Genomic DNA, 8,053 nt, shown 5'->3' with positions numbered 1-8,053 from the left:
TCTGCACGCTGCTGTCGAGTCTCATGGCATGCAGATGGGAAAGAAGTGCATGTTCCCTTGGATTGATGGACTTCTTTCTTTTTGCTGAAGTTAAAGTGAGGCAGAAAGTGGGAAAAACTGAAAGAGACTTGAACCTAAGGGTATGCTGTTCTTTTCTCCCACCATAAATATGGAAACCACTTTTAGGTTTCTCCATATCACAAACAGGCAATTGATTGTCCTGTGATAAAAATGAAAAAGCTAAACAAAGCCTAAATCTATAAAAACCTGGGATGTAGTTCTCAGCAGGACTATGCAAAGTAACCGTATCGTTCCTGTTAGACCTGAACACTACATAGCAGCCTGGGAAGTGACAAGATTTTCTATCCATGCTCTGAAATGGTGTTTTATGGGTTAGGGGCAACCCAGGGCCACAGCAAAGCATTTTGCATGCAGCTGTGAATTAGTCTGTCTGTGGAAATGTGCTACAGAAGGACATCTACAAGGAGGGATGCATCTTGGACAGGTGCTGATGTAAAAATATACAGATCCACATATGGGCTCCAGAAACCCAAGAAACTGGCACCTGCACTTTCTCAAAACAGACTTTTCTGCTTCATTTTTTATTCCTTCTTGAGGCTTTTCCAGCATCCTTTGTTGGAGCTCATAATCTGTCTATCTTATTTATCATGCATTCTAGTCTCAGACTCACTGCAATTCACAACCCTTCTAATGAAGTAGGAGCTATTCCTGCTAATCCCGAGAAGTTACAGTTGGGTTAAAAAGTCACATATGTAGTTAACACATCAAGAAGCACCGAGAGTGTGTGAGGCCAAGGTGAAGTGACCGGACTTCACCTTGAAGTTTTGTGTGATTGGAAATCAAGCTAGGACGATTCAGTAGGAATTATTTCATGAAAATGACTGTACCCGTTTCACCGTAGCATAGCTATGTTATCTTCTCAGTCTTCTCATTTGTATCAGCACATGTGAAAGGATGTTTGGAGTCTCTCTATCTGCTCAGAGTGGCAGTGTGTCCCTAATTGTCTAGAATAAAGAAAGGGGTAGGATATAAAAGACTTGAGATTCAGTTTTTCAAAGAGTGGTTTTAAACTGAGGGTGATTCTTTTACAAGACAGTTATCTAGCGTTAAAAAAAATCATATATCACAAGATTGGAAAATGACCTAGGTCACCAGCTGCTAGTGAAAATGTAGGAATGTGGGTCAAATCTTGTCTTCACAGGTTCTGCTGAACAGTTGTTTATCTCTCATCTCTAAAAAGAAGGATATTTACTTGTCTTTGAGATTCTTGGATGTGGCCATTTCGTGTTTCTGGGAAAGCCTGGTGGCTCCCTTTATTTGCATAGGGCTGGTCACAGAAATCCATCATTCAGAGACATGGTGTTAGTGCAGCAGGAACTAGGCACCTTGAGGAGTGGAATGTCAAATAGCTGATGCTTTTCTGTGGGGAAAGAAAGTACATGCTCTCAGGCACTGGAAAAACTTCTTAAGAAACCTTGTGATACCGTAAAACTTGCCAGAGGATCTCCAAATAGATACTTATCAGTTTATGTGAAATTAGTTCTCCTTTGGGCCATGAGGTTTTAAGTACCTGAGTCTTGAAGAAGGCAAGGGAAACATATGAAAGTGACTGATTCTGCAATCATCTTTTCTTCACTGTCTTGTCACATAAGTCTTTATTGATGAGATCTGAATAATTTTAGTGGTGCAAATAGGCTCCTGCAGCACTTAAGCACTTTGGAAATCCTCACCTGTGCCTTCTTGTAAACTCTTTTCATAAGAGTACCTTAGCAAACAGTCCGTTCTAACCCTCCCACTGCACAAACTTCCTTCTCATAAAAGTGGAATGGGAACCGATTTTCTCTTAACTTGCTTTGGCCAGGTAACACTGCGGATCTGTCAGTTCAAGAAAGTTATGCCCTCTTTACCCTAACCAAAAGCAGGATTGGTGTACAAAACCTAGAATACACCTTTTCTGCTAGATACCCTGCTGTCTTGGTAATCCCAGTGACTAGGTAGAAACTTTTGCGGTAGGGTATTTGGGAGAGGAGATATCACTTCAGTACAAACCGTGTTTTGAAATATCTTGGCTCTCATTTTGCCTAGGAAGGTTATAAATACTGTTCCCAGGACAAACATTCTCCGTGTCTGAGAGCTAATGAGCCAAACAGCTGCTCTGAGGCTGTCCACCTCTGACACCAGTAAACACTAAGCCATGTGAAAAAGATTTTAACATGCCCAGACACTCTGAATAAGAGGTTGTACATGTGCCTGAAATGCAGCTTTCTTGCCACATTCATTTTGTACCTTCAAAGGAAAAAGTCCTTTTCTGACCATCTTTGACACCTGTAACTGCCAGGAACAAGACCAGCACAGACCATAATCTCTTTGACACTGGTGCAAATCCAGCTGTTTTCAATAAAATGCACTATGTTTACGGAAGGAAGAGAGCATAAAGTGTCACAAACATCTCTCTTAGGAAAGTATGCACTTTTTGTAAGGATCCATCCGAAATGTGCCACATGCAGACAGTATTCACTGATACCCTCTGGCTCTCTGAGCAGCTCCAAGTCCAAAGCACCAGTAAATCCACTTTAACTGGCTGACTAAACTGGGCTTATGGCTGCTTTGCGCTACCAGAACAATGAAAGGTGTCCTGGCTCTTGCTGACGCATCTGATCTAAAGTATAAAAGAATTTGTAAACAGGATCTAGGAACCATTTGAAGAATCAAATAATGTTGTCCGTAAATGTGTGTCAACACAACGCAAATGTCCATAATTCACTTCAGAAGTCACATAAACAGGAGACTTAACTGTATGTCAAACCTAAATTAGTCAGAAAAAGTGTGTAAGTGATCTTGCAGTGTATCTTGCAGTTGTGAGGAGCTGGATGAGTGTGCAAAGATGAACATTTTGCATGGAAATCTCTGCTCCTCAGCCATCCTTGGGGAAGATCACAAGGCCTTTCTAGCAAGATTTTATGCCGTGCAGTGCTCCTCAGGCCCCAAACTCTAACCGGGGTTACAACTGGCCCACCGAAACCGAACAAAAATGCAGTTGCAACTAATTGTACGCAACCAGATCCATGAGAGCAAAAGCTGTGATACGGGGTGGATCTCAAAACTACACCTGGTTCTGGTTTCTGCAGAAGCTGCATCAATCTAGAAAAGCTCCTTTGACTCTGCCTGGACTCCTGGCACTCCTGAAAGCAAGAAACAGTTGTATTAAAGGTCATTGATTCCTGATCTGGGGCTGTGGGAACCATTCTTTTTGCCTGATGCCTGACTCATATTGACTTAAACCCAAATGACTTTAGTTCAGGCAATGTCAAGGCAAAGTTGTGAACAGGACCTTTTCATTCATGTTCCCAGTAAGCATGTATCTTCTTAAAAAGAAAAAACCCCCAAAGTAGGTCAGTTGAGCACAGTAAATAGTTTTGTCTTTCTTGTTTTGGGCTTTAAAAATGTCCCAGTTGCTTAAGTGAAAATTGCTGTGACTTAGAGAAATGTGTCCCAAGGCCCCTCTTTTGTTTGGCTGTTTGTCATTAATCATTGCAAAAATCTTTCTCTAAGAAATGCAGTTGGTCAGTTTGCTTTTAGTAGCTCAGGGTTGGATGCTGATCTCAGCTCCTCTACTTGCATCTGGCATTAGTCTGCTGAAGTAAGTGGAGTGACTCAGGATTTATAGCTGTGCAAAAGAGAGCGGAGGCGATCATCTGAAGCCTACTCGGTTCTTTAGCATCTGGAGAACATCATCTATTTATTAAAAAAACCCAACTAAACATCTAGCGATAACTGCTCTTTAACATCCCAGTCATGACATTCTTTCGAACAGGGAGACAGGGCAAGGGTGGGAAGAGAACAAAAGCTGTGGGGGGTAAAGGAATTAAGAAATCTGGCCTTCATATGCTCATAGAAATGGGCAGCATACACTTCTCATGCTGGCTTTTCCCTGCTCCTGGCCCCTTGGATTCAGTGGAATTACTCCTGATTTACACCAATTCAAGTGGAACAAGATCACTCCCTTTTTCTTCAGCAAAACAAACATTTGTTACTTGGAAAGAAAAACAGAGGAATCTTAAAATGTGACCCACAGCTGAGCGGAAATTCTCAGTAATGCAAGAATTTGGGTTTGCTTAGTTTGTAAACAAAGAAGGGACCCTTGGAGGGAGCGTGTTGATTAATGCCGTAGGAGACTGCAGAGAGACAGCTCCTGTGGCCATATAGCTGGGGAGTCATCGTGCCATGGACACAGCAGTTCCAGGTATATGCAACGGGAACGTGGAGGAGCAGGATGCTTTAACAGAGGAGGGGGTTGAGCTTTGGGGATGCTGACAGCAGCTCCTCTACTGGCTCTGAGCCCACAGGCAGGCCAAAACGTTGATCAAAACAACCCCAACTGCCAGAAGAAATTGAGATCCAGAGATGACCTGAAGGTAGTTGGGGGTCTAAAGATGTGAACAAATGCTTAGAATTATTTCCAAAAGCACCCTAACAGTCTAAGTGCCAAAAGCCCAAAGGGAATTGAGGTCAGATGCTCAAGTGGAGTAAACTGGTGTGGGTCCTCCCAGGCCCTACCTCTGATCAATGTTTTCTAGCTCTCTCCAGATCCCAGGTGCCCGTGGCTCTCTTGAAGAAACTCCGTATTCGCTGATAACGGATGGTTTTGCCTTCCTTCCCTCTTTAAATACACAAGCACCATTTTGAAATGCCACTTTGGCCTAAGGAGAGCCGCAGAGCTCCCTGACTCAGGAGCTGTCAGCCGGGTAGGGAGAACCCAGAATAGCTTCCCTCCAGCAAGGGCAAAGAAACACACAAGCACATGCACACGTGTGCTGCGTGCTTAGCGTGGTCCGTTAAACTCAGCGTGAGCTCCAGGCCCAGCCGTAACCCATGATATTTATGGGGTGAATGTCTTCCTGTAAAGGATGTGGAAGGGTAGTACAACTGCAGTAGAGCCCCTACCCTCCCTCACATTCACTCATATCTCATACACATACTTTTATGACTATTTCACTTAGCTGGGACTGGAATAGCAGGGTCAGATCCTGGCTGCTTCTCCATTCTGCATAGGAAAGGACAGAAGAAATGCTTTCACTCTCTCTCCCATGCCCTGGGGAAAGCCCAAATCCTGCTAGGAGAATATCAGCTTTCCCAGTAAAGCCTGGCTCACCAGAGCCAGCATGGGCTGTAGCCACCCTAGCTGCTGGCCCTAGGTGGTGTTATGAGGCAGGTATGCTGTGTCTCCACAAAGCAGGGGTAAGATTTGCAGCTGGACCTGCTCCTGCCCCCAGCACTGAAGATGCTCTGTGTTTTCCAGCAGCCACCAAGCAGACTGCTTGGGGCAGCAGAGAGGCTGGTACAAGGTCTGTGGTTGTTCAATGCCTTCTACAGCCTTTTTCCCTGAGAAAAAGGCAAGTAAATGACACCTGGGAAGAGTTGTTACTACAGAGGAGCTCATCAGCCTCCACGACGCAAACATGCTCCCTCCAGTTTAATTCCACAGCATCTACAACATTAAAATAGACCTTCCCTTGTACCTAGTCCCTCTTGTCATCTGAGGAGAGAGTCTGATAGAGAAGAAACATGGAGATTGATGATTGCTGACTGTTCCTGCTACGGCTCTTCTGCTGCCCTCCAAAATCCAGAGGTTCACACTGCCCGTCGAGCTCTCACCTGGGGCAGAACAACCCTGGATACTCCAGAATTAGGAGCTCCTTCTTTAAAAGCTGTACATGGAATCATCTGCCCAGGAGCCCCAGCGCAGATGTGTCTCTCTCTCGGGAAACAGAAAGGACCTGGTTCTGTTCTTGTGCGTAGGAGAGACTTGACTAGCGCAGAGGCTGAGGTGGTGGTGGCACTGAAGAGGTCGGAATAGACCTGTTGTTCCCGCGTAGCTTCACTCTGCCGTGAGTTGATGGGAGGTGTTGCTGAAGGTGCAAACAGGAACACCCACACTGAGAAAAGAACTCAACCACAACCAGATAAAAAAAATAAGCCTTGCAAGAAGATGGGAATTGCCATTCCCCGAGCCCATGTCGCTTCCTCACCTGAGAGACTTGTGTGACTAGATTATTTATAGCTGCCTTTTCCTGAGCTGCTCTATTCCGTCTTCCAGCTACAAGTCAGCCACCTCTTGTCAAGCGCGCTGTGTGCACGTCCTACACCGCTGCCTCCCTGCCGTGCCAGTCACCTCCACAACGGTGCTCACAATGCCTTCAGGAGGCAACTCAAGGGGAGAAGACAGAAAACCCTTTCACGCTGTCTCCTTCCCAACCCTGCTGTGCCCCATGCCACTTCGGAGTTGCTGGCACGGATCAAGGGCTCTCCCTTTTGTCTGATAAGTCATTAGGTGGGAAGACTTGGATCAGCAACAATCCCTGTGTAGGGAAGGGGTAAAACCGAAGGCTCTGCTCTCTCTCCCTCCTTTTGAATGAGCTGCAAAGAGCTTTAGGGCTGTCCAATTAAAACAACCCTAGGACAAAAATAGGATGAGTGCTACTTAAAAAACAAAACAATTAAGCAAAGCCTATCCCTTCCCCTCCCCGGAGGCTCCTATGGAAGTGGCAGCTTTTGAGCCAGAAATCTCTGCTGAGTTGGGTATTTCTGGCATTCGAACTCAAGGCAATTGATGACCTCCCAGCGCTGGCTTTGGAGGAGAGGCTGTACCGAGCTCATGGCAGCAGATGAGACCGAGCTTGCAGGCACTGACACGTCTCCCCTAAAGGCTAGTTATGCTGTAGCCTGTGGAACAGCAGAAATGAGATTCTGAGTGTGGGAAAGAGCTGAGCAGACACTGGCACAAGCTGCACCAGCAGCCAGCCAAGCCCGGTGGGGGGCCGTGCACTAAACACCATTTCGGGCCTTAAGACTGAGAAAGGAGAATGGGTTTGGTCTTGAGCTCACGGATCTGAGTCCAACACCAGCTCACCGAAACCTGGTGCTAACACGGCTCCACAGACCGGGGTGTGGGAAGCCCTCTCCAGAAAGGGTTGGGCTGTCTGCCTGCTGTTTGTGTGGCTTCACTCTTAGCAGGGATCCTTATGTCTCCTTTTGAGGACCAGCTGGTGCTGAGGAAAAGGCACACAGCCAGTAGCTGTGCTGAGCGGGCAGAATGTTTTGGTAATCTTTTTGGAACATGGAAACCTTGCCGATCGCAACAATGCTGCTTTAAATGTTCTTCTATACCTCACAAGGCTTTATTTGAGCTGTGGGATGGCTATCCATAAAGTTAGTCTCAAAATGACCAGAGAAGGAGTGACGGCCAGTGCTGTGTATATAACCTCAGCGTTCGTCCTGCAGTGAACGCATCACTTGAGCCCCACCGCCAGCTGAAATCATTCTCCAGTGAAACCAGGGACTCGCATAATCACTGTGCAGTTGCCACAGGAATGCTAGGGGTAAAGTTCTGGCTTTAGTTATATCAGTGCAGTGTCAAATTAACCTCAGGCTTCTGTTCCCGAGGTCCCTTTGTTGCGGGCGATTTTACTGCCACAGGATTCTTTCTTTCAACTCTAATTTTAGTTCATGTGAAGGATGAAAAAGGGTCTTTAACCTTGTCATGAGGCTGGTTCCTGGGATTCCCTTCTGACTCAGCACAGCCTGGACTTTTCCTTGGCTTCTTCAGCTGAGATCCCCTTGAAATACACCTAAGGCTTGAAATAGCATTGCAAGCTCTTTCCCATGTACAGCCTGGTAAAGTGAACAGCCCCAGTGTGAGCATGGGAATTTGTCTCATTCCTTTTGTTTCTCCAAGTTCTTTTTAAAGGATAGCAGTACAGACTAGGCTGACATATTATTTTGAGAAGAATTTGAGAAGCTGGAAGTAATTTTGTTTGTTTCCTTTGTTCTAGGAAAGCGATCCACATGGCCCTGCCAGCCCTCCTTGTTTGGGGCAGAATGAACAGGCTTGCAGGCATTTGAGCTGTGTCCTGGCCCTCACTGCTTCCTCTGAAGGAAGATGAGCACAGCGGAGGAGGAACATCACCGGTCCAGGGGACTTGCACACGGAGGGTGCGAGTTCCACTGTTTTAGCAGAAAGGCAACGACACTG

This window comes from Phaethon lepturus, unplaced genomic scaffold, assembly GCF_000687285.1.
Source record: "Phaethon lepturus isolate BGI_N335 unplaced genomic scaffold, ASM68728v1 scaffold27686, whole genome shotgun sequence".
In the NCBI taxonomy this organism is placed as follows: Eukaryota; Metazoa; Chordata; class Aves; order Phaethontiformes; family Phaethontidae; genus Phaethon; species Phaethon lepturus.
This window is presented reverse-complemented; position numbering follows the sequence as displayed.